General features: G+C 43.6%; 1 long non-coding RNA gene across 1 annotated transcript in view; it reads left to right on the top strand.

Annotated features, from left to right (window-relative positions):
- Positions 1 to 24,353, top strand: part of LOC136991656 (uncharacterized) — a 182,463-nt gene that overhangs the window by 42,592 nt on the left and 115,518 nt on the right. The window contains exon 3 of the long non-coding RNA XR_010883862.1: positions 8,023 to 8,192. This is a non-coding gene — a long non-coding RNA (uncharacterized lncRNA). The remainder of the gene's footprint in view (positions 1 to 8,022; positions 8,193 to 24,353) is intronic.

The raw sequence follows: 24,353 nt of genomic DNA, 5'->3' as shown, positions 1-24,353 counted from the left end.
TTTACTTTGTTTATCAAGATGATATAAAAAAATCAATATGTAATTTTTCTATTACATTTTAGCACTGCATCTTCCTAGCCCTTCAGAATCATATCCTATTGATTCTACCTTTAATGACTTTGAAATTTTCAGTGATTTGTTTGTGGAGAATACTGTGCCTGGTATAGATTTCCCTGTGTTAGTTTAAACGCTGATAGTATACTTGGTGAATTAATGAAATAAAAATAGCTTTGTCAATAAGCAAAAGTGAAGCCACTTCCAACGTTTGTTCTGTAACCACTGCTTTCTGCAACTGCAGCCTACACAAAATTAGTTGGTGGGATTAAAGAATATATTCCTCTTTTATCCCATGTTTGAGTACTTGATCACAGAGGCATAGTTTAATCCAAACGTCAATAGCACCTCATCAATTCAGTCAGATGCAGCTGTCAAAGTGGACTTTTGGTTTGTTTAGAGCTTTGAGATTTATCCTTTTTTAAGGTCATAGAATATTTTCTTTGATTTTTGATGCTGAAATCTTTCTTAATCTTCTAAACTTGAGAAACATCTGTTAAGATTTAATGGGGTGACTTTTGTCTTAAAATTGGAGTTCGTCTTGCAAATCTTTGGTTTTGAAAAATGGGAGAAAAGTACAAGCATATATTCCTTAACAGTTATAAGCCCTGCTTGGTCAGCAAGCGATTAAACTAGTTAAAATGGAGCAGCAGGCAGTGCAGTTGTATTTAAGCAGTGTTTCTGCGGACTGTGATTTCAATTTTGTTTTGTTTCACACTGGCATTAGCCATTTCCCCTTACCGTATCACTTAGCTGAGGATCTGAGTGGCAGGTTTATGAGAGCTTTCAAATAATGAGACAGAAGTGATGTAACTAAAAGTGTTGCAGAAATAGAAAAAAATTTAACCTGCATTCTTAAGCTTCTAGGGTTTGGAGCACTTTGGGAGAATGTAGTAGTTAATATGTTTGGAGGTAAATGGCATCTAAAAATATATGCCCCTAAAAACATACAGACAGCTGTCACGTCTACTGCCTGAATATATTAGTCATTATCCTCATTAACAGATGCAAAATCATCCCTGTTTTCATAATGTAAGCATTTCATATCAGGCAATTTGTAGTAATTTTTAATGGGGCCTATTCCAGCTACAGGGTTGGATTCCTCCGCTCCCATGTGAATTGGTGTTTTGAAGCAGGATTCGACTGAGAATTGCAGGATCAGGCCCTGACACATTCCCTGTGCCCTGTTTCACTTTCTTAGCTACTAGGACTTGAGATCACCTTTGCTAGGAATCTAGCACGTGGATTTTTCCTTCTAAGAGTAACATTGCCTCATCAGCTTTTTCTGTAGCTGGTAGTCGTGCATGTTGATGAGAGGTCTTGCCTTCTGTCTTCTTCACTTTCATTTCAGTGGCAGTATTACCTGGATGAAAAGCACAGGATGTGGCTTTCTGGATATAAACTTCCTTCTATTTTTTCAGCTTATACAGAAGAACGTGTTCTGTAGTTGCAGAGACAGCATTGGCACAACCTGTAAACCTCTGCAAAGTACTGCAGAGCTGCCATTCATAAGTACCAAGAGCTAAGTACAGTGTGAAAAGCACGAGGGCCTGCCAAGTTCCTTGCCACTTCCTCCTACTTCTGACAAGGTTTTCAATTAGCAGCTTGTAGAGGCCCAGCCTGTGGTCCTATTTTCATGCAGTATGCATAACTTAATTCCCCAGAAGCGGCTGGAACTGCAGAGGAAAGGAAAATACCCTTAGGTTTGTAAGGTTATATATTGGAAGAAAATAAGCAGTTTACTAACAGTGCGATTTTGGGAGGAGGGGAGAAGAAGCCAGGGTGGCACAGGGAAAAGGAAATAACTGCTAGGTTGGGGCTTGAAAGCAGATAAAACCTCACAGAATCTTGTTCTGTAAAATAGCTAAGAGCTCAACAGTTTTTTCTCCTCATGGTCCTTATGTATAGCTCCGATTAACACTAAGCACCAGCATCTTGAAGAAGATAGATGCGCTTTCCTAATGAAGCCCCGTGTCTACCTAAATACCCCACGCAGGAGATACACAAAATCAATGCTGTTTTATTACATTTGTCAATGTTTCCCTGTGTCTCCCTTTAATGAGGTTGCTATAAACAGAAGAGTCTTAACCTATTGGGCCAAATCATTAGTTGGCATAAGCCCTTTCAGTACAGTCCTGTCCCTGGGTGGTGCCCAGTGTCTCCTGGCAGACGAAGTCAGGTGAAAGAAATTGCAGAATATAAGTAGCAACCACACCGCTCAAGAAAATTGTGCAAAAAAGCAGGGCTGCTGTTTGCTCCCTTGGATTCTGGTTTTAGTGACCCAGGTTGTATCTGTGCGTGGTGTATAATGTGGCAACACATCAGCAGTCTGATGAAGGCACTGGTAATGTTAGGGAGGTCCCCAATGAACAGCGGAAGTCTTATGTCCAGGCTGGGTTGAAAAAAGCCCTCCTGAGACCCTGCAGTCGTAGGAATGTCTCAAAACAGATGTCCATCTGTGAGCACTAGTGAAAACTGAGTGAGGGAGCATGGTCATGGCATGCTGTCTTTGGGGAGCTGCTACTCAGCATGACTAGAGGGGAGTTGTTCCCTCAAAGCCTACGGTGGAACGATAACCATCTCCTCTGTTACACCAGAATGATCGCAGTCCTTTACTAGCCAGCATACACAGAGGTACAAAGGCTTGTGGAAGATGCATTTACCTTTCCCTCCCTGTCTCCTTTGCTCTGCTAAGAGCTCCAGTGGGAACAAATAAGCTGATTTATGGCAAATGTATACACAGCTGCAGTGGAAGCCTTGAAGCAAAACTGGAATAAAACAGCCACAGCACTGAAAGTGCCAAGAAAGATACGAGCTGTGAGGACAAGAAGTTACATCTGTGACGTGTAGGTGCGGCTTCTGCTGTGAAAAATGGCCTAATCCTGAGTGATGGAGCCACCAAAGCTAAGCCTTCACTCAGGGGACTGACAGGAGACCCACTAGACAGCTTCACTAATGCTGAACCCTCTCTGTCGCTGCATATATTCTGTTAAACAAATGCAGTCCGAAGTGGAAGGGGCAGGATTCCCACTGAGTGACTTTTAAGGAGCCAACTGTGGCCAGTTTCCTTACACCGCGTATAAACAGTGGCGAGGGAGACCAGGTCCTCCCCAGGGCAATTCAGAGCATCTCCCACCTGGATCTGGCCTCTGGAGGACACTGCTTCACATAGATAGCAATGTGCTGAGCATGTTTTCTGAGGTGTGAACACGGGGCTCAGCACACTGGACTCTCCTGCGTGCCAGGGAAATGGATGGAGGGAGAGTTTTGGAGAGGTGCTGCTACAGGGAACAGTACGGCTTGGCGATAAGTTTGTCAGTGCTTTGCATGTAGTCCTCCAGTGAAAGGACGAGATGTTGTGAATTTCTTACATAAAAGGAAAAGTATCACATTTTCCCCAAATTCTTCAGGAAATTACTCTCATATACAACCCCAGAATTTGGCTGCATTACAGAGACAGAGTGTCATTTGCATGCCATTACCAGGCTATAAAAGTCTCATGGTGACTGCCTACTATACATTTGCAATCTTTTGGGATCCTATGGGGGTCACCCCTGAGGTCAGGTTTGTTTAGTCTGTTCCATAACGGTGTAAAGTGGACTTGAATGTGTACTCTGCTCAAATAATACACAATCTGATTGATACTTAAACATCAGTAAGTGTTGTATATATGTTGCAGTTTCTAATGTTCCAGGCAGAAGAGAACCATGTATTTGCTAACAAATTGTTCCTACAAACAACCTGATGTGGCTTTGAAAAGTGAGTCAAAATAGGGAATGAAATGCACCCTCAAAACAGTGATAAGAAAATCTTCATCGTTTCTTTCCTTAAAATTTTTTTTTTTTTTTGGAAATCCCTTCTGAGCCCTCCCTGTATTTTGAATTCTTCCTCCTGTTTACTTTTAATTCACTCACCATCCAGTCACTGATTGCCTTGCAGTTCAAAAGCCACATTCCTTACGTAGCATTGTTCAAAGATGGCTTAATTAAAAATAGATCACGTCTTCTGTGTTGTGTTTAATAAGCGTTGTGCTGATTGGCCTCATAGAGGACTGGGTGATATTTCAGCCCTTTGCAGGTCTTTCAAAAGGCATAATAAAAAAAGAAGGAGGGGAAAAAAGAATGTGAAGTCTTTTTCATCCCTAATATACCATGATTTAGAAGGCAAGAAATGTTACCCAACATAGGCTTGAGAGAATAAAGAGACAGTAGAGAAAAAGACTTTGTTTTATCTCTTTGTTTTTAAAATAATGTAAAATATACTCTGTTGTGAGGACTGGCTTTAGATTATTTTTTTCTAGTACTCCTCTTTCAACAAAACTTTCATGAGGACAATATAAATAAAAGGTGACATAAAGTTATATGTATAGCTCAGCACAAAGCTGGTTAAGGCAAAAGCTTCTTATTGCCATTTTTATGGCTTCACCAATCAGTTATTAAGTTTTCTCCTTTTTTAACTCTGTGTCATGCACACAGGCTCAGATGAGTCTTCCTTCTTTCATCCTTTGCTTATCTCTGGATCAATAATGTGTCTTTGATGCAATTATTCATTTGATTCCTTCCTACATTAAAATGTTTAACTGTTTTGCTTTATTTAGTGAAGAAATTGTTACCAGAAAACAGATAAGAGCATGACTCCCCAGAATTAAACCATGGTTCTGGCTTAAACCTGGCTAGTGTGGAGGTGGGAATACAAGGGAAAAGAAAAGAAAATGCAGAATATTTTTCTTTCCATTCCAGTAGCTCACAAGGACTCCAACTTTCCTGCTTCACTTCACTGTGATATAGAAGGAACTGCTAGCTCATAACCCCCTGGGGATGGGATTTGTCAGCTCAGAGGCAGGGTCAGTATCCACCAACACCCTGGCAGCTTTTTTTAAATGACTAGGGGCAGTAGCAGTGCAAAATTAGTTGTGCCTCAGCGTAGCATAGCTGCCTGCTGGACTTTTGGAGATACAGTTCACAGGTGCTCGCAGTGATGCTTCCTCCACTATGAACAGAAGCAAGAGCACTGCCTGATAGGAGCCAGCTGAGTGTGTTCCTCTGCCGTGCAGAAGGGAACCCTATGCTCAGCTGTTACCTGTTGCTGCTCCTGGCTGGCCAGGGGCCTCCCTGCAGGGGATAAAAGCCCTCAGGAGCAACAACTCTCTTCTTGATGGAAGATTTCAGGTACTGCCTTGCTGTGGAGATTTGTGCCTCTGACACAGGCTTGCTTTGCTTTTGATGGACAAGGTGAAGTCTTACTGAGCTTGATGCTCTGTGGTATGCACGTTCTTAATAGTGAAGCTGCTTTGTTTAAAGCTAGTTCAGATGCTTCTGGGCTGGGTGTTATCCTGCAATGTAGATGCATTCCTAGGGAGAGGCTCTAATGGATTAGAAGGTGAGCAGAATTATGGTCTAGGGCTGGTTTGAAAAAAAATCTAAGATAATGTGATATATATATTCTCCCCCCACCCCACACAATATTTTGTTACCCAAGCACGCATAGCCCCCTTTCATCAACTTTAGCTAGCTTTAGTTCTAGTTAGTACAGCCTCCATTTGGGACTCTCTATGTCTGCTTTTGCCTTTCTGGCCATCTGTGTCCATTTCTAGACACAGCTTTTTGTAGCCCTTGTTCCTCCTAGAGGATTTGGTTCAGCAGGGGAGGGCTCGATTTGGCTCTAAGCTGGTAAATTCTGACTTTTCAGTAACTTTCAAAATATTCCTGCAGAGAGAGAAGACTGATGGAGTCCCCTTGCCAAAATGTAATCATGCAGAAAATGCAAAATTGAAATCTACCTATAGATTATTTTATAGTGTGGTCACATGAGAGCAGAGGGCAGAGAAGTCAGAAGCTGAACAATTGTTGCAACAAACTCTAGATGGTTGCAATTTGATTCACATAAGGGAATTGTGTTAGCTTTCTGGCTGTGGTCGTGATGTTCTGCTTGGAAATGTATGATGTCATTGTACCAAGCAAATCACAGCAAAAGGCTGCCTTGTATTTATGTTGGCTAAAGGTTTAACCAAGTGTACATGGCAGGCTTTATTTATTGCTACTCTAACTTTGTTTAGTCACTAAAGGAGTTTATTTATGTTGGTAAATTCAAATAGTGGCTAACAGTGACCACATAGCTCAAGAGATGGCAAGATTCATTATCACTAAATCACTTGGTTGCCAAGTTCCCTTAATTAAAGGGGGGAAAAAAATTGAATCCCTGGACATTCAGTAGAGAATAGGGCGGTAAAAGAGACTGATTAGTTGACATATCAGTTGCTTTCCTTAGAAAACTAGATTTCTGTATCCTGCTATGGCAAAGCAAGAATGAAAATAGAACTTAAGCCTCATCTAAACCATTGAATTAATTGAAGGCATATTAAAAAGTTTTATAGATTCTCTATAAAGTAAAATAAATAGCTAGAAAGTTACATTCTTTATGCAAACATTTTTCATTACAGTACGTGTCGGTCCCTTAGTGAGAACTCATTAACTTTTTAAAAATTACCTTTAATGGGCTACTCATTATCATCACCATCAAATGCTTCACTTGTCCGACATTCTAGTGTTTAGTGCAGATTAAAGCCAAAATTACCCTCTAGATACAGGACATATTCAACTACACAGGAAAAAAAAAATCATTCGGTAAAGTCATGGCTTAAACAGTGAATATTAGGAATGTTGAAAGCAGCCTTTTTAGAAGCTCAGAAATGTGTCTCAGTGTGGTAGCTGTGATTTTGAGCAATTATAAAAAAAAAAAAAAAAAGTTCCTCATTTTGAACTTCCTCTTTGAAAAGATATTTGCTTAGACATAATTGTGAAACAGGCACTCCAGAACCTGGTCTCCAGGGCTTGGGTGTATCCTTGTTTGACTGTTTAGTTAAGAGACTTGGACAAGTCATTTCTTCCTTTGCCTCAAGTAAAACTTGTGGATAATGAGAGAGAGCCGCTTTGTCAAGGACTAGAAACCTTCGCATGAAAGCTGTTTTAGGAGATACCTATTTCATTGTTACTCATCCTGCAGGAACTCTGGATCTAAAAATGGTTGTAAGCAGGAGCAGGAACAGCCACAGATTTGAATTCTCAGCTTGTTTAAGTTGGCTAAAGGGCCTTAATTTCAGTGGAAGTGTACTCATTCTCACCAGCAGGGAAACTGGCATCCACCTTTTTTTTTTTTTTTTTTTTTAAAATGGGTGGTGGTTGGATACAGTGGAAACTCAAAAGCATCAATCAAGAATTATAGACATCCTGTCATGTTTTCATTTGTTGGGGGTTGCAGTGATCAAATGTGCTGCAGTGATGAACAAGTTGCTTCAGTAAGGCAACCCCAAAAGTATTTCTACAATAGCAACTTTACTTTCTCCTCTGAGGAATAAAACAATAAATATATAGGGCAGAGTCTTTAGCTGGATGAACTCTACTAGGTCTGAGGGAGCTGTGCAGATTCATGTCAGCAGAGGGTCTGGGCCTCAATTCCTCTTTTCTAGTCTAGTGTTTATCTGTAAACAAACCAGCAGTTTTCAGGTGTCACCAGTGTTCAAAAGTGCCTTTGGGCTAGCGTACCAAGGAGGCGGAGAAAATGACACCATTCCTTATGCAGATGAAACGAGGTTCTTTGGCTTAGGGATGCTATGGTGCCGTGCTATGTTCCTCACAGTTGCGAGGAGACTTCCTGAGAGCTTCCTCTGCAGGCAAGGACATCTCAGCCCTAGCAGGGAAAAATCCTTGAGCTGTTAAAATAAAACCTTTTATCTCAGTACCTTTTCATCCAGTTCCTTCAAGAACCTCAGTTTATTTTTCAAGGGTATTGAACTGCAATATATAGAACTATAATACGCACAGCCAACCTTTTGAGTTTGACTGGGATGAGTTCTCCCTGGAAGTGGGATTTGCTTAGAGTCCTATATCATTACTGTTTTGGGCTAAAATAAAGGTGTTCTAGAATAATTGTCTTGTGTTCACTCACAATTCCTTTTTTTTACCCCTTCAGCTGAGAAGATTCTCCAGGTATTTCTCTCTTGGCACTGTGCATCTTGTGCAGGAAATATCTGAGGAGGAGTGAGAAGCTGTAGACATCCCAACAGAAAATAAAAGAAGTTTCAGGACCCCTCAAATGATAGAGCTGGGCTGTTCCCCGAATATTCCTTGGGACTGCTGCTGGTAAGGTTCATAAGCTGAAAGTATTTAAGACTTGCCCCGTGTATATGATGTGTATGTCCCTCTTTTGCTCATATACTTAAGCCTGTAAGTTGTAGTATTGCATATACGTAGGTTCCCTCCATCCAGGTTCAGGCTGTCTCTAAAACAAGTCAAATGAATGTTATTCCATCAGTGCACTGACTTGGTGCCTTCATCTTTGGGGAGACCTGGCTTGCAGGAAAGCCGAAAGAGGACCTACTCTAGGTATACCTCTGTTGTGGCAACCAAAATGGAGATGAATGCATCTCTTTGAATTAAAAAAAAAAAAAAAAAAATCCTTGTTTTCTCATGATGTGGAAAGTGCGTTGTACTCCTGCTGAGGCCAGGCTATCAAGAGGCTGAGCTAGGACAGGTGCAGGGGTAGTCCAATACAAGCCTAATTCCTCTCAAGTCAGTTTAAAGGTAAACAAAGCTTTGCATCTCTGTGAAGGTGGATGGGATGTTTTGGCTTGCTGTCCTTTAAAATGCCATTCTCTAGAAGTTGCCCTTCAGGCTGGGTCTGGATACTGGCCTTTCTTTAGGATCTGAACTGCCTAGTTCAACTGTCCAGCTGCTTTTACAGCAAATCTTCCAATTGGCTGTGGGTAGCTAACAAACTGTCAAGTCTGGGCAAGTAATATTAGGATAGGAATGAGGAAGGGGAGATGAACCTCCCTTCACATAGTGCTTTTGTATGGCCCACAGCAAGGGCTCTCTCCCTTTGTCTTCTCCCTGTCACAGCTCTGTTCTGTGCTCTTGCTGCCTCTTCTGTTTCAGCAAGAGTCCTGGCCCTAAAAAAAACTTGTGGGAAGGGAGAGGTCTAGCCAGCAGGCATAGCTGATGCAGAGATGTACTCAACTCTTACTTCAAACAGGCAAAAAGGGGAAGAAAAAAGTGGGACCAGGCACTGGACTGTAGCTTGTGGAAAGTATCACAGGCAATGTCTGAAGGCATTCAGATGCACAGTCATTACCATAGGAGGAAGTGTGGAGAGCATCTTGAAATGCTTGGCATGTTGTAGGTCACCATTTGAAAGCTGTTGTAGGACAGTATAAATCTAATCAGCATTTACTTTGCAGACAGTTGTGTGCTTGGTCTGTAAATTGCTTTGTATTGTTCAATATGTTAGAGAGACGATTTATTCTAATTACTGGGTTCATTAGCTGGGGTGTGCTGAATATGTGCAACCTTCCATGAGTGCTCTGCTGTTTTTTACTCTATATTTTCAGCAGTTCCTGTTGCTTTATTGGAGTAGACTCTAGGCATGTCTACACTGCACAATGCAGCATCGTGTTTGAGACATTTGTACTGTCTTTGAGTGAGCTGCTCTCAAGGTAACCACAATGCCCTTCATTTAACTGGGGTTTCAGGAACATAGTAGCCATGTTAGCACACTGCTCCTGAGGCAGTGCAGGCTAATTAAATGCCCTTATTTGGTCTTCTGGGTACATGTGTTTAGCTGCAGTCAGGAGCATGAGGTGATGCTGTATGATAGAGATGAGATGAGTAACATCCTTCTAGCAAGTTTGCCTTGCTAGAAATCACTTCTGCATGTGTGGTGTTCATCTCGGCCATTGCTGGGTTTAGCTTTTTGGGTTTCATCAGTTTTCAACTGTTCTTTTACATTTCCCATCAGGAGAGATGTCTGTTGTGGAGGAGGGAGCTTTACAGAGGGTTCTGTCTCTTGGTAGGACCTCTATACCTGTGCGTGGTTCGTTCAGTCATCTGAGTGGAGTTTCTCGCAGTAGCAATCCTACGCCCTTTCCTCAGATTGGGGGTGTGTTCTAATTCCTTTCATTTTAATAGGAGACTTTAACACTGTATTCCTGAGCTCCCTATTACCTTGATGCCTTCCTTGCCCTGTCCACATCCAACAGGGTAGGCTATTTTTGTTGCTGGTCTTTGCATGCCATTCCCAAGCACCCTCCTTGCCCTCATCTGGCCACCTCACAGGCAAGAATATCTCAATAACACAGTGTTATGAAGTCTGGCCCCCTATAGTTCATAGTATGTGTGAATACCTAGCAAAGTGTTTACTGTTATTCTGCTGTCACTGAGCAGGAAACATACCACAGTGTATCACAGAGCTATATTTTGTCTAATAAGGCTTTCACTCTGATGGTAAGTTTTATCCGAATATCTTTTCGAACATCTGTTACCAAAAGGACAACATGATGAACAAAATCTTAGCTGATGGGCAAAACATGTTAGAAACTGTATCTGAAATGAAGACAGTTAATGTACACTTGCAATTGCAGCCAGCGGTTTGAATTTCTTCCTCTACCAGCCCATTCCCATTGGTACTCTTCCGTTCTTTACCCCTTCCTAGTAATACACCATTCCTCAGATTTCCCCATCTGTATTTCCTAAATCCATCCCTGGTCTTGCCTGGCAATTCTGGATCCTCAGAGACAAATGTGGGGATTGTGATGTGAAATTATCTTATGGGGTGGGGGGAGATTAAACTCTCCACTACCTGGGTGCTTTTGGGATAATTTGAGTCCCTTGAGGAGAAGAGAAGTAATAATGATCAGTTTAGTTGAGTTTAAACTCATATGAAACCAATAACTAGCAAAAGCAATCATCAGCTACTAACCCTAGCTGAAAATTCAAGTAACTGAAATAAGCAGGAATAACCCAGGAAAGAATCCATGCACTGGATTGTTGTTTTAGAATGTTTAGGGAAATGGTCCCTATTAAAGACTTGCTCCTTAATGTGCTAAGTAGAGTTGGATAGGAAATGTAAAATGATTTCCTGTTTCAGACTAAGGCAAATCTCTCATGAAAACTGAGACCTGGGGAAGAGAAAGGGAGAAGCAGCCAAATGAGCAAACAGGTTTAGGACCTCAAAGACCAAATAGCCTTTATTAACAGCACTTATCTTGAAAGAGAACAACTAAGGGTTCCTGCTCTGAACATGCCCTCTGCCTTGAAATAAAAGTTCAACTTGGAGAGTAAAAAATATTCTGGCTAAGACTTCATTGAGAGTGGCACACATTGGTGAAAAATTTTGGTGTTGGTAAGCAAACACTTCCTGATTAAAAAAGCAAAGCAACCCCCCAACTCAACTGCTGCAGACAATTCATGACCTGCTGCAGTGCTGTGCACTGCCAAGTCCCTATGGCATCAGCAGCCGTGGATGCCTTAAGACATCAAGCTCTGAAACTGAACAATGAGATATAAGTGTGCTTAGCAATTGGTAGTACCATTAAATCAGATGCTGGTGGCTCAGGTGTTACAGTTCTGGGCTTCAGGGTGTTTTACAGCCTGATAGGAAACTCTCATGACCAAATAAAATACAGAGCAATTAAAATATGAGAGAAGCAAACCCTCTTGCTTATTGTATGATAGCATGGAGTTTCACAGGGAATACAAATAGACCTTGGAGGCTTAGGCCTTTCTGGGACTTTTCCTCTGTGTTTGTTCATTTTTCACTGGTCACAAAACCGAAAATGAATTATGTGAGGTGGCTGAAGTGCTGGGGATTGGTCCATTGATTTGTTCTTCTCTTATGAGGTTTTTGGAAGGACAAATTACATTTCCATTTTTTTTTTTCAGATTTATACAGTGATCAGAAATTATTTTTTCTGATCCAAATGGAAACACTTTTGGTGTCTTTGCGTGCAACCAAAATTTTTTTTCTGTTTTTTGTTTTTGTTTCATGCTATGTCTGCCTGAGCAGCTGTAGTGCCTGGATGCTAGAAATCGGGCTCTTTCATGGGCTAGGCTTCATGATGATTCAATGTCTCACATGAGGCTTCCCCTCTGAATTGCTGCAGTGCCTCATGGGAACAATGAATGTGTCTTATGGTAAATATAATTGTAGGGAAGGCAGTCCCTCATAACTGAGTGATTGCTAAAATCTTGACCGAAACAGGAATGGGACTTGCCACTCCTTCTTCCAGCTTGTACTCAGAGCTACTTTGTGGTACCAGCATGGTAGGCACCCTAAAAGACCTTGGTGCAAAAACAGCCCTTCTCCTAGGGCATCTTTGCTCATGTAGGCACACCAGAACTAGTGTCAAACTGGCTCACCTGGGTGCTGGCAGAGGAGAGCCACAAAAGCCTACTAGCCTAAGTTTTCCAATAGGAGTTTTGCAGGCCACATAGTTCTTCCCAGACGCAGCTTGGGCTCCTGGGTTGAGCTGCTTTTAAAGTTGGTTCAGGTAGATCTACCCAGACTGCAGTGCAAAAATATGCCAGGAACAATTGAAGCTACCTTGTTTGCAATGAGAGGTTTGGCTGACAGAGGTCTGGTGAAACCTCCTGACTTCTTCCATCCTTCTTTTGTCCCCTTGCCATGTGCCACTGCCAGTTGTTGCAGCAGGTGTCGCACCTAGGGTGCCCCAAGGTTGGTCTCTGAGGGAAGCACTGGTGCAGAGAGAGCTCCTTGGGATTGCTGGAGCTGCTGAAGCCAGGCCTTGGGTTTAGCCCTACACCTTTCTGTGCCAGCTGCCACTAATCCTGTTATTCTCTATTATTCCAAACCTAAGTGCTAATGACATTAACAAGAGGAGCAAACAGAGCTCAGAATTATTCTCCAGCCTCGTTTCCTTTCAGCTGGGTACATATTTGGTAGTATACAGGCCAGCTGAATAATATTTGAAAAGCAGAAGAACATGTGATTTTTATCAAACTTGTACATTCTCGCTGCTGCATCTTTGCTGTACTTGGAAACGAAGACTGTAATTACCTAACAATTATCTTGTCAGCTTGCAGCAGAGCGTGAAATTCGAATTGAGGTAGGGAGTGAGACTGCATTTAAACGCTGGGCTCTGGTGAGGTGGCATTTGTTTATTTTCCATGTTAATTTTGGGGATGGGTAATGAGATAGACGTGTGTGGTTAAGCTAAATGGTCCAGGGTGCTCTCCTAGGCATCAAACTAGGCAAAGGAAGGGGATTCTGGGAGACCAGTAGGCCATGAAAAACCTCCACTTACCCAGGCACACTGCAGGAGTGCAGACAGATTTCCTGCTTCCCATTACTAGGTGTTTCCCTCATTTCTAGCACTGAAGTTGCCACTGCAAATGTTTTCAGGTGGTTTGACAGCCATGGAAGGCAGGGTGGGAGCATGGATTGGCCTGGTGTAGGAAGAGGAAGTCTCTTTTTTCTAGGGTCAATGAATGCAGCATACTTCTAAGTATATGCTCAGACAGTCCAGCCATCTTCTCTCAGTCGATCCTGGTTATATTTTAACATGCACAGTGGGCATCAGTATACTAAGAATGGTTCCCATTCTCCAGCCCTTCCTTTTCTGGTCTTTTACTGACCTGCATAAAAGCCTGCTGGAGATTCCCTTAAAACAGGATGATGGCAGTCAAGATAAATGATAACTGCCTGCCGTTGTGGACAGCCATGTTAAATTGATATGAACACATCTGGAGAGGAAACAGGACCCACAGGGTTTACAGCTCAGCAACATGAGGCATCATTCTTCTGCGATTCAGCATATGCTTTGGGGCAAGCCTTTGGCTGTTGCTGCATTCTCCTCCCATATCTCAGGGTATATTCAGTCCTTTCCTGATAGAGAGGACTCTGGGGGTGTGACAGTTTTAAGCTCACAGCGAAGCATTACTTTTACTACCAATATTGCCACAAATTCCAGCTGTTCTGCACTGGCAAGATGTAGTCACAGAGCAGAATTGTTCCTCACTGATTAGTTTACAGCTTTTTCCCTTCTGACTTGCATAGCTTGAGAGATATCTTAGCAAGTGCACTACTCAACACAAAACATGAAAAGTGACTTCCAGCTGACAGATTCTGATAGGTCCTGATGTGGTATCAATACACTTGAAGAGTTTTTAAAACAACCACTGTTTCACTCAATTCAACTCTGTTAACACTTTGGCATTTTGAGGTATAAGCCTTCTGCCTTTAGTAGGTTATGTGGGATTTTAGAGATTAGAAAGCAACATATTTTGGGTTGCTAAGTGGTTAGCATTTCAAAGTCAGATGCAAATTAAGATTTATCTTGGCAGAAACATGCAGTAGAATGGGCCAGGCTCCCAAATACAATCAGACTGCTTGTTGCAGAGGAGTTACCATTCTGCTATGGACACTCGCATGGTGCTGCTGAATGTGTTGCGTGGCTTGAATGGCATAGGAGTAGTCCAGGAGGTATTGAGATGCACTTGAGAAAGCAAACTTCCTTGTTTTTCCATGCAATGTGGTGAATATTGCACTGAACCAGCACTTTTTACACTGTCACTTAGGGCTACAACAAGATTCTTCAGCATTGTCCAATGTTCTTGAGGCCTGTATGCCTTAATCTTTTACATTGCTGTAAATACTGTGCACATTTGCAAAGCTTTCTGAAGAATTCCTAAGAGAGACAGTGAAAGCTGTAAGAGCAGTATTCACAGGCTGAAAAAAATCACTTAGTTATGTCCTGAGAACAGGAATGATATGTTGCCCCACATCAAGGATCTAGTAGTACAGCATTTGAAAGAGGAGCTCCATGTCTTGGCAGAGTAGATATAGGAAGGTCATGTAGTAGGCAGTTTGCTGTACCTGAAAGCAGTGCAAGTTCATCATCTGCAATGTATCCTACATTTTTATAGTCCAGCAAACCTCAGCTGCTGCATTTCTATGACTTCTCAAAATGTTCTTCAGGGACAAATTTTGGTGTGTGGTTGGTGTTGAGCTACCCATCATAATGTTCTCTCACTCTTTCTAATCTTTCCATACTGTCTTTTATGTTTTTCAAGAAGCAATAATGTTTCTTTATAGTTCTAGTAATGGAAGAGGCATTGGAAAGTCACTTAAAATCAGCAAGAGGAAGGGGAACAGAAGCAATTCTGCCAGGACAGGCTATTTCAAATTAAAAAAAAAAAAGGCCAAAAAGAAAAACTCTTGGTGTCCTTTGCTGCTGTTCTTGGAATCACAGAATCACAAAGTGGCTGAGGTTGGATGGGACCTCTGGAGACCATCTAGTCCAAGCCCCTGCTCAGAGTAGGGTTACCTGGAGCAGGTTGCTCAGGGTTGCGTACAGTTAGACCTTGAATATATCCAAGGACGGAGAATCCACAGCTGCGCTGGGCAACCTGTTCCAGTGTTCAGTCACCCTCACAGGAAATTTTTTATGTTTAAATGGAAAATTCCATGTTTCAAATTGTGCCTATTGCCTCTTGCCCTGTCACTGAGCACCCCTAAGAGGATTAGGACTCAGTCCACTTTACTCCTCCCTTAGAGCACACGTGGGTTGTGGCCTACGGGATGAACCACGCTAGGGCAGAGACAACCCTGAGGGGCTGTGACCTGTGGGTGACCCACCCCAGATTAGAAATACCCCTGAGGGACTACAGCCCATGGAGGACCCACACTGGAGCAGTGACACTGAGAAACCAGGAGGAGTGGAAGAAACCCAGTAAGAAGCACAGCAAAGTGGCAGACCAACTGTTACGCACATGACTCCAAACTCCTGCGCTGCTCATTGCCTCACCAAAGGAGTTGGGATGAACTCAGTGTAACCCATGGTGAAAACAAGGGAAGCTGAGACAAGGAAGAGGGGAGGAAAGGTGTTTGCTCAAGTGTTTAATTGTTGTTGTTCTTTCTCAATACTCAAATTGAAGTCTGTGTTAATTGGCAATAATTTAAATTAAGTAGAAATTCCCCTGTGGAGGCTGTCTTGCCTGCAACAGTAATAGGTGGAGAATGCAGGCAATATTGGGCCTGGAATGGCCTGTGGTTGGAATAATTGGAGTGGCTTTGAGACTCGGGAAGGAGCCTTGATTCTGCAATTGGGCATTTTGGTGTTGTGGTGTGGTGCAAGTGGTGTCCTCATTATGTCTGGGGTGGGAGTAGGTGCAAACAATGTGTAAGAAACAGTCTGAGGAGACCTGAGCAAGCTCTGGAAGGCGACTGGGAAGAGATGGGATGGTACCTGCTTCCAGCCTCTGCCCCAGTGGCCTGGAGCCTGCCTGTCTCTATGTGCAGGATCAAAGAAAACCAACCCAGGAGCTGCAGAGGGGCTGTGGTGCTTGGGAAAGCTCAGGAGAGTAGTATGCTGTTGTGCCATGGGATGCGCTGGGGCTTACCAAGTGCTCTGAGCGGGGCTCCAGAGAGCGCGGAAGCACTTGACAGAGATAGGGAGTCGAACTGAAGGTCTCTGTCAGAGTAAGGGCTTGCTAAAAGTCGCTAAAAAGCTAACCTGGCCAAAGGGAAAGCTGTGAGCTGGCCTGCCCAAGCTGCTGGGGGTCAGCAAGTGAGCTTAAAGTGACTGCCCTGGAGGCAGACCTTGACACTTCTGGTGGGGAAACTGAAGACTTTGGCAGATGAACAACACAGTCCTTTCAGGCAGCACCAGTTGCAGTGATTAAACAGCCCTGCAGAGACAGGCACACTGCTCCCCAGAGTGTGAATGCGTGGCAGTCCTTTTCTTAGAGCCAAATTAAAGAAATGTGGGACACTTGAAACTACTGCCCCTGGGAGCCACTTATGCGGTGGCCATGGTGGTGCTGGGAACCTGGAGCAAGCAGGTTACAGCTTCTGGCCTGGGAGAGCACATGGCCCAAAAGCTCCAACAGCTAGGCACAGTTAATAATACTTTTCTGATATGAGCTGGTGGGTAGTCCTACTGATCAAGGAGTGACTTGTATACATCATCTTGGGGGGAGCATGCTGGAGGCAGGCATGAGATTAGCAGCAAGGGTAATGCTGAGGGTCCAGTAGTATGGTTGATCTAGGGAAGGGTGTCAAGAGCGGCTGAAAATTCTCCATACTCCCACCCTGGGAGCATGCAGGGATTTATGGATGTGTGTGCCTGAAGGAACATGGGAAGGAAAGGATATAGTAGTACAGAAAGGGATAAAGTAGTACAGAAAACCCTTCAGAGATGTAGAGTTGTAAGTTAAGGAATTGCAAACACAGGGGAAAGGTCAGAGCTCAGTTAATGCTGTTAAAAGATGTGGAGTAAGCTGCAGGACAGCTGAGCCATTTGCTGTATCATTTTACTCCCCAAATAGGGAAATGTCCATGTTGCATCAAGTGAACATTGTTCACCACCCATTTTGGGTCTGGATGAAGCTCTACGGTTATTGGACTCATGACCCTATTGGTGCCTTCAACAGTGGTGTTAATCTTTGTTCATACTATCTTCATTTGCTTGTATGCTAAAGTATAGTGAATATAAAACTGCTCTTGTGTTCTTGGTTTTGTTTTGCAGGGACCAGGCCTGAAATTTGTAATAAGTATTGAGATTATTATGATGATAACCCCAATAATTTAGTCCGCAGGGGCAAAGAGTGGGATTTGTACTCAGTATATATTCAAACCATTGTGACCTTTCTGGGTATGTGCTTTGCAGGAGCAAGGTGTGAAGTTTGTGGTAAGTATGCATTCAGATTGTTATAATATTAACCCCTCTAGTCTCGTCCGCAGAGGAAAAGGGTGAAGTTTGTGAAGAGTACATATATTCAGACTGTGGTAATGTTGACCCTGATAATCTAGTCCGCAGGGGCAAGAGATGGAGTTTGTAATAGATGAAAGTTCAGACTGTGGTGATGATAACCCCTGTACTCTTGTTCCCAGGGGCAGAGGGGATTTTCGTGAGTGCATGTACGCATTGTTACAATGTTATTTCATACAGTCTAGTTCACAGGGGCGAGGGGTAGAGTTTGTGATTGGTATATATTCCAACAGTGATGCTAACCCCTGTACTCTGGTTCCTGGGGGCAAGGAGTGAAATTTTGGTGAGAGTATGTATGCATGGTTACCCTTTTAATCCCTGCTGTTTGGTCTGCAGGGAGGAAGAGTGGAGTTTATAATTGATGTGTATTAAGATTGTGATGTTGAAAGTAGAGTTTACAATGGATTTATGTTGAAGCAGTTCTTAAGTGTTTCACAGAGGTGAGGGGTGGAATGTGTTGGGCATAAATTGCAAGATTTACTGCATTCATGCATGGGCACCCAATTAGCCTGTGCGTGGGCGCCCAACCAGTTTACGCATGGGTGCCCCATTAATTCACACTTGAATGCCCAATTAATTCAGTATTCACTATTTATTCATTATTGGTGCCCAATAAATTCAGCCATGGAAGCCCAGTCAGTTTACACTTGAGCAGACGATCATTTCTGCTTGAGCACTCAATTCATGCATGGAGGCACAAGTAGTTCGTGTGTGGTTGCCCAAAGAATTCATGCATGGGTGCACAACCAATTTGTGCTTGAGTGCCCTTCTTACTGGTTTTCTTCCACTGCTCCTGGCTTCTCAGTGTCGCTACTCTGTCATGGAACCTCCATGGGCCACAGTTCCTCAGGGGTGTCCCTGCTCTGGTGTGGAACACCCAAAGGCTGCAGTCCCTCAGGGGGTGCACCCCTTGGGCATGGAGCATGTCTTTCCTAACTGTGTCTGTATCTGCATGTCTTCTCTGCTCTCTCTCTCTGCATGTCTCCTCCAGTGTCTCCTTACATGTCTCTTCATGTGTCTTGTCCCCTCTGCATGCCACTCTGGAATCTGTCTGTGCCAGGGTGCCACGGGCTCCTCTGAGGGGCTGGCATTCTGGGGCACCATGGGGCCTCTACCTCAGCTTCAGAGCCATCTGGCACCAGCATGAGACAGTTCACGGCCACCTCCTACTCCGGCACCACTGCAGCCCCAGATGCCAAAACCTGCCATATGTGTGCCCAGCGCAGTGCATACAGGTGAGCTCATGGGGCACTTAGGAGTGAGCTCATTGGGTGCTCATCCAGAACTCACTGGGTGCTCAAGAGTGAATTAACTGGGTGCTCAAGCATGAGCTGGCTGGGCATTTGAGTGTGAACTAGCTGGGCAATCATGCGTGAAATGATTGGGTGCTCATGCATGAACGAATTATGGGTGAATGAGAGGGGTGTCCAAGCAAGAGCTAACTGTGCACCCATGCATGAATTAATAGGGTGCTGCAGCATCCACGAATCGGGTGCTCATGCGTGAACCTCCTGGTCACAGAAGCAGGAATTAAGTGGGCGATCATGCATGAAGTGATCAGGCACTCAAGCATCACTGGATTGTGTGCTCATGCGTGAACTAAACGGACACTCATGCATGTGCTCCTTGGGTGCTCCGGCATGAATTACTTTGTCACTTGGGCATAATTGCATGCCCATGTGTGAATTAATTCAGCACTTGGCAACGATTTATTTGTGCACCCATGCATGAGCTAAATGGGCCTTCATGTGTGAACTAATTGGGCAGTCAAGCATGCACAAATTGGGCATCCATGGGTGAGCTAACTGGGCACTCATGCGTGAATGCAGTAAACCCTGCAATCGATGCCCTGAGGAGCATAATAATAGGTATGTGCTCAGATTGTTATAATATTAACCCCTCTAGTCTGGTCTGTGGGGGTAAGGGGTGAAGTTTGTGAAGAGAATGTGTGTTCAGACTGTGGTAATGTTGACTCTGATAATCTAGTCCACAGGGGCAAGGAGTTTGTAATAGATGAAAGTTCAGACTGTGATGATAACCCCTGCACTCTTGTTCCCACCCCTCCCAGGGTGAAGGGAATTTTAGTGAGAGTATGTATGCATTGTCACCATTTTAATCCCTGCTGTTTGGTTTGCAGGGAGAACGAGTGGAGTTTATAACTGATGTATATTAAGATTGTGATGATGTTGAAAGTAGAGTTTACAATGGATTTATGTTGAAGCAATTCTTAAATAAGTGTTTCGCAGAGGTGAGGGGTGGAATGTGTTGGGCATAAATTGCAAGGTTTACTGCATTCGCTCATGAATGTCGAGTTAGTTCCTGCCTGATTGCTCAATTAGTTCAGGCTTGAGCATTCAGTTAGTTCATGCAGGGGTGCGCAGTTAGTTCATGCGTGAGCATCCAACTCATGCATGAGCTCCCCATTGTTTTGCACTTGCTTGCCTGGTTACTAGAGGCAGGAGTGCCTAACTGATTGCATGGGCGCCTTATTAACTTGATAAGAATTCAGAAAAGCGCCGTTGCTAGGAACCCCAGAACTCCAAACTGACGCAAATTAAAGCAACGCCCCGCAACAACCCTCTAGTCAAATTAATCCAGGCTAGAAAACAGGCCTTTGGTTCAGACTGAAAAGAAATTAAAACCAGCCCTTGTTCTACACCTGGGTATAATTAGTACAACTTGAACTTGGATACTTTTTTAGGATCTAGAAAGCAGCTGTGTGGGACTTTGGTTTTCTCCAATCAGAGTTTTAGCTAATCCAGCCTTTCTGTTGCCATATGGGTTTTTTGTTTTGTATTGTGCACTAATCATTAAAATGTAATTTCCCATCATATAGCTTCCTCAGCCAGGATGAAATGTCTGTACTTATTGCCCATGGAAACAGAGACATTTTAAAAGAAAGAGCAAAGTTAAACCCAAAAATTCAAGAATACAGGGTAGTTCACAATCTGTTTTAGTAGGAAGCAGCAGTACTATATTTGTACCTCCAATGGGTGCTGTAAAAGGCTGTACATAAGCAGTACCCAGAGATGATCTTCCAGAAAACAAAATGATATTTGTTAGTGAAGAACTGGAGTAAAAGAAAACCTGTTATTAAAAATGCTTGGTGTTATTACTTAGGCTGTTTCCCTTTTGCTTCTAATCCCTTGTGAGTGTCAATCCTGTCATTTAATTTCTGTTTTTTGGGGGGAGGTAGGTCTCCAGGGTCCTAGCGCTGGCTCTCCTCCCTGCTGGACAGTAGTTCCTCAGCTAATGTCAGAGCAGTGAAATTGTTTTTGGAGTAGTAACAACTGATAACAGTGCTGTCCATTAGGCCAGCAGATGTTTACCTGGGGAGCCAGGAGGTACTCAGGAGGCTGGGATTTCTTTGTCTTTGTTCTTAAACTCATGACTTGATGCTTCTAAATTGACTTTTCTCATCTCCCTAGTGTCCTTCTGGAAGTTTTAACTAATGTCTGAAAGCTGCTTGTAACAGGAACATGAGATACTGAGCTTTTCACCAGCTCGCATCGCCTTTAGAATCTAGTCTTTCTTAGAAACGGGCAAAACCTTGTTATGTCATATACGGCCACAGTGTAGCTTGTCACTCTAAAAGCTGCCAGTCTAGGAGGGAAAGCAAGCAGCTGTGTTTATAACTTCACTGGAAAATGAACAGAAGACTAAGTTTGTCCATCTGCAGCTTGTTTACTTGCTCTCATCTGTGTAGTACCTGATGCATGCAGAGAGTTATGAATAATTTGGGTTGCATAATCCAGTGGGTTTGTTACTGATTTTGAGTCATTCTTATTGAAAATGGAAACCACTCTCCAAGCCATCTGTGGTACATGCTTTAGTAAAACAAAATCCAGGATGCAGTTAACCTGTCAGCATTTTCTGACTGCATCAGGCCTTTTTGTAGCCACAGAGAAACTGTGACTTTTGCAGTAGATGGAGGGAAAATGGCAAAAATATCAGGCACTCTTGGGCGTCTCTTGATGGGATTCAATATTCTGGTTTCTCCACCTCAGAATGAAAGAATGACAAGTTAAATCTGTTGGGTCTTGAAGATGTTGAGAGTAAATCTCCCTTAGGGCCTGACTCCTGCCATTTTCGTTTAGCTTGAGCAGTACTTTGAGTGGTGTCCCTGACATCAAAGGGTACTTAGGCGCAGCCTGATGAGAATGCGGCAGCATAATAATCTCTATAGGAGTAGAGAGGAGTCAGTGTTTTAAAAAGCAGGCATAAAATGGGTTACTGTACACGGAACGAAGTGGAGGCATCTGCAAATTCTGCAACCCTTCTTGAAAGTGTTTCTGGTATCACTTCTGTTTTATTTTAAACTGGGAGCAGAGGGATATATTTGTGCACTCATGCTCCTTCCCAAGTGGAAGATCCTCACTGAGGTTGTCTTATGTCTCTTGAAACATTTACTCACAACATGACCTAATTATACCTCTGGTGATGCGAGCTTAGGGACAGTGTTGAATTTCATGTTCTGCAGCATGCTAGCTGCACAGAACAGAGGAAAAGCTCTTACTCGTCTTCAGGGACATGAGGACTCTGTGTGCTGTTCTTGGAGAGCCTGACAGCTAAGCAAGAAGCTGCTGTAGCACCATCCTCCCATTAGACTGCCAGAGTTGCACTGCCCTCTTGAGCATTGAGTTAGTGCCAGCATAACTGTGTGGAAGGAAAAGATACTAGCTAAGGAAGAAGTTCATTTTAGGCTGATATGCCTTTGCTGCCTAGTTTTAATGTTGCAATGTAGCACCTGGATGGGAAAAGGCTATGGTGCCCACACACTGAATTGTGAGGTCTTTGGGGAGAGTGTGGGAAGAAAGACCAAAGAGGGAAAAGTCTATTACAATTTCAGCCAATAAACATTTTATTGCACCTTTTACACACTCCAGGGGTTGTAAGGCATTTTAGGTTGGGCTGTGTAAACTGCTTCAGCCTGAAGACAGGAGTGCAGCTTTAGTGTGATATTTTGATATACTGTATATTTTTCCATGAAGGGGAAAAGACCAAAATGATGACTGGTTTGGGTCCAGAGTTACTTTTGTTCTCCTCTCCCTCCTGCCCTTTTATTAGAATCTGGCCACCACACACATCGGCATGGAGAGCATGCAGGTCTTAGGAGCCCTCTCCTCTCTGCCTTTCACTCTAGCTCCTCTCCCTGCAAGGACTTAGGATGTAAAGAGCTGGCTTCTTAACACTGAAGAGAAGAAAGTTATTTGCAACCTATGTTCACAGAGAATAGACTGAATTTCAGAGGGCTGATAGCTTGCTTTCCTCAGCTGACAGGCAGACATTGAATCCTTGCTGTAATGGGCCTTGTTTTTGGCTTTCTCTCTTCAGCTGTTTTTCTTTGTTTCTCCATCTCAATCTTGCTAGAGTTTGCAATGAGTCTGATTTTAGTAATATTATGTCTGTATGGAGTGGATAAGTCTGGTCCATCTTTTCTCTCTCATGCTCTTCCCTATGAGTAGTAGTGAGAGATGACTGATGTGGGCCCTGAGGAATTAGAGTTGTCAGGGCCTGAATCTCATCCCCCTTCCAGGAGTTTAGCTGACTAAGTTAAGAGTTTAGCTGGCTAAGTCCAAGGTCAGCTCCTTTGCTGGTAAGAGCTGTTGTGAAGAAAGCTGGAAGCAAGGCCCTGCCCCTCCTTTCCCTTGGGAGCTGCTTTTAAGCTGAGGCTTTACTGCTTGCCCTGCCTGTGCTACAGCACAGCTGTGCAGCAGCTCTGTCTGCACCTGGTCTCCTACCTCCTTGAGCCTGACCCTAACCCGGCCCTGCTGGCTGGGCTTCCTGGCTTGACCTTGGACCTGCCTCATCATTATGGACTTGCTGGGTGATCACCAGACTGACCCCGACCACTCTCTCCGGCCCTGATCCTGACCTGGTGTGCTGCTCTGCATCCTGGCTCCTTGTTGGTGAGGTCACTGCTCGCGCCTGCCTTTATTTTCACGCTCCGCTCCTGGGTCACCTTCCCTTGCCAAGCAGCCAGCCCTTGCTGCTCCCTGGCAGCTAGTACAGATGGGGCCTGGTGGTGCAGCCTCAGCTTAAAATGCCCCCCCAGCCTGTGCCCCACTTGTGTGTGATGGTTGGGGAAATTTGGTGAGTGTACTTCCCTGCTGAAGTGGAAGCTGCTGTCTCCTGAATTGCTTCAATGCTTGAAGTAACATCTCATGTGGGGGGCTTGTGGCTGAAATGTTCATGTTCTGCTTTGTTCCTGAAGCTGCACTGAAGCAGACAGTGTTTGGTTTTGGTCCCTGGTTGGGGGTGGAGTGGGGTGACAGGTAACTACCAACCTTTTGATGTGTTCTGTGACAGGAACAGGTACCGCAGTGTCTGGGGATGGGGTGTTCCCATGACAAGGAGATCATCTCAGCCTGTTTTGTTTGGTGGTGGAAACTTAACGCTATTCTCTTCAGGCCTCCTGTTGGCCCAGCAAAATAGTAACTATTAAAGTCTCCTTTTTTTTTTTTCCTTTTAAAGTGGATACTGCATCAAACATGGGTTATGCATGTTATTAGAGTTTCTTGATTCCAATATTAATGGCATCTCATTACTCCTTTCTTGCTTTGGTGTATTTATTTTACAGAAAGCTCAAACTTTTGGGCTTGTGAGAAGGAGAATGGGGAGAGAGCAAGTCCAAATAGTATAAGTAGGGAAAATAGATTTATTCCCACTTTTAATGATGAGGCATCTACAGCATATAAGAAGGGGATTCTTGCTACTCTCTTCCTCCCTCTCCACC

Source organism: Apteryx mantelli, chromosome 3 (genome assembly GCF_036417845.1).
Source record: "Apteryx mantelli isolate bAptMan1 chromosome 3, bAptMan1.hap1, whole genome shotgun sequence".
NCBI classification, from domain to species: domain Eukaryota; kingdom Metazoa; phylum Chordata; class Aves; order Apterygiformes; family Apterygidae; genus Apteryx; species Apteryx mantelli.
The sequence above is the reverse complement of the archived record's forward strand: the minus strand, read 5'-3'. Positions and strand labels throughout refer to the sequence as shown.